The 2,381-nt window shown below is 32.5% G+C and overlaps 1 pseudogene; it reads right to left on the minus strand.

Annotated features, from left to right (window-relative positions):
• Positions 1-2,381, minus strand: part of LOC106465385 — a 163,917-nt pseudogene that overhangs the window by 108,345 nt on the left and 53,191 nt on the right.

The following is a 2,381-nucleotide window of genomic DNA, read 5'->3' on the forward strand; positions in this document are numbered from 1 at the left end:
GAGTGGAAACTACTATACATAACATCATATGCTGTCATCCACACTTTTTAAAATGTTACTTGCATTAGCAGTATTGGTTAAAATGTTTAACGTATTTAGTTTCTTATTTTCTATTATTTTACTTGTATTATACAAGTTGCTTTGAACTGTTAGTTTAGTATATAGATTTAGGACTATCCTAAATCTCCTAAGTTACCAGAACCTTATAAGATATTATTGGGTTTATGGCCAAAAAAATATCATTAACAGGAGGGCACCCAACTGATAAAACATTGCATTCTTATTTTTGTAAGAATGTAAAAAGTATATTTCATTCGGTAAACTCATTATCAGGTTGATGTTTTATTTTCCTTTAAGTACGTAGGTTTCTCTAACTGGCAGATAACATTAACTGTGATTATTAATTTACGTTTCCTCACCTCTAACAGTAGATGAGATACTTCAGAATTTATATGTACAGCTGGCAATGAAAAGTGAATTAAGCCATCTTCATCACTAGTGTCATTATTACAAGACTGTTCTTGAAATTCATGAGGCCCATTCCTTGTGTTTAGGCAAAGTTTTATTATTTTACCAGAAGAAGGCATCCCATCAGGTGTAGTCACTAATATCTGAAAAGAAACTACATTTTATGTTTATGAACTCTGTTATATTTTCAAATCCTTATCACAAGTATAAAGAATAACTGAAATCATTTTCAGTTCAACAACACAGTTTAACATGTCCCAAGAAAGTAAACTGTTGTGTGTGAATGTTTCACACACACACATGTGAAGAAATGAAAGTTAGCCAGCTAATCACATAAGCTTTTATAAGTAGGCTAAAAATGTTTCAAAATAATGTTAAACAGAATGTGGAACTCTTCTCAAAGAATGATATGCCTGCTCGGCCAAGTGTGCAAGGCAGAAAATCTACGATACAAAACGGTGACTAATATCTGTTAAATCTAGCTTGCTACAATTTAAGGATACCAGCTAAAACACTGAATCAGGTGCTCACCCTCATAATTAAATGTTGTGTAAGTACACTAAAAGTTAAACAGGCATTAAAGGCTGGCCAACGTATACAAATAAAAATCATTATATAAGTACATTAAATCGACTAATATTTCTACTCAAACAACTTATTCAGTCTTAGACAGCCATAAAAACCCACCCAACCATCCTCACTATGGTCTTCTGATTCATTTTTAAGGATATACAACATAGTAAAACTAAACTGTTCCTTAACTTTTGTTTTGTACTTGCTTACCTAATTTACCATATGTATTTATTACCTATCAATATAATCTATACCAAATATGACTGCACTGAATATATTAAGTTCAGACAGTGTTAGCCTATATCTGAAATCAAATAGCAGAATACAAAAGGCTGGCTGAAAATGTAAAAATTATCAGCAAGGATTTATTTAAATACATTAAGGGTAAACAAAATGTCAGGATGGGGATAGGACACTTGAGAGGTGACAAAGGAAGGCTCCTATTTGATGATCATGAGTTGGCTGGGTGTCAGTGTTTTAAATATGTAAGTGGGCTGAGGATTGTTCGACAGTAGGTGTCTGTGACTTGTTGGCAATAAATTCAACAATAATAGGACAGCACACACTCCACTTGTTTTAAAATAATATATTCAAAACAAGTCAAGCTATGTACAAAAATTCTTTATACTGTGGATACCACAGGAGTATGTCAAACTCTAAATAATTCTCTTTTCTTGCCAAAAGTCCACTTAGGCTGATTCAATTACTTTAGAATCCAATTTACAAGACAAATTATTTTTCTCTACTCTTATCAGTGAATAATTCACTTGTGTTACTCTGTGGTTTACAACAGTTGTATTCTGAACCTTAAATAATTGTCTTCTTTTTGGTCAAAGTCCACACAGATGGGTTCATTACTTTAGAATGCCCTTTGACAAGACAAATTATTCTCCTTATTTCTATTAAACTGTGAAACTCACTTTAAAATATCACCCGTTATGGGTAATCACTCACACGACAGCTAACTTCATGTTTTCTAACATTTTGTGATTGAACCTTTATTTTCACTTAACTTTGATTCTTTAGTTCTTATCTTGCGTTCGCTTGGTAGCCTGTATTTATTTATTGATCACTGAGGCCTCGAATTTTCTGTGAAGTACATGAACAGCGCTGATTTAACAATACTCAGTTACGGTAATGAGAAAATAGTGAAGGTTCAAATAATGTGATGTTAACAATATGAGTAAAGCCTTGTCAACAATGTGATTGCAAACACAACGTATGACTCTTACCGTGCTATGTCACCAAACTTGTCATAACTATCTATAGAAATATTGAATATAAGTCTAAAAAAGTTATAATTTCTTTGTATAGGTCACGGGTTAGGCCACATTTGGAAT

This window comes from Limulus polyphemus, unplaced genomic scaffold, assembly GCF_000517525.1.
Source record: "Limulus polyphemus unplaced genomic scaffold, Limulus_polyphemus-2.1.2 Scaffold1927, whole genome shotgun sequence".
NCBI classification, from domain to species: Eukaryota; Metazoa; Arthropoda; class Merostomata; order Xiphosura; family Limulidae; genus Limulus; species Limulus polyphemus.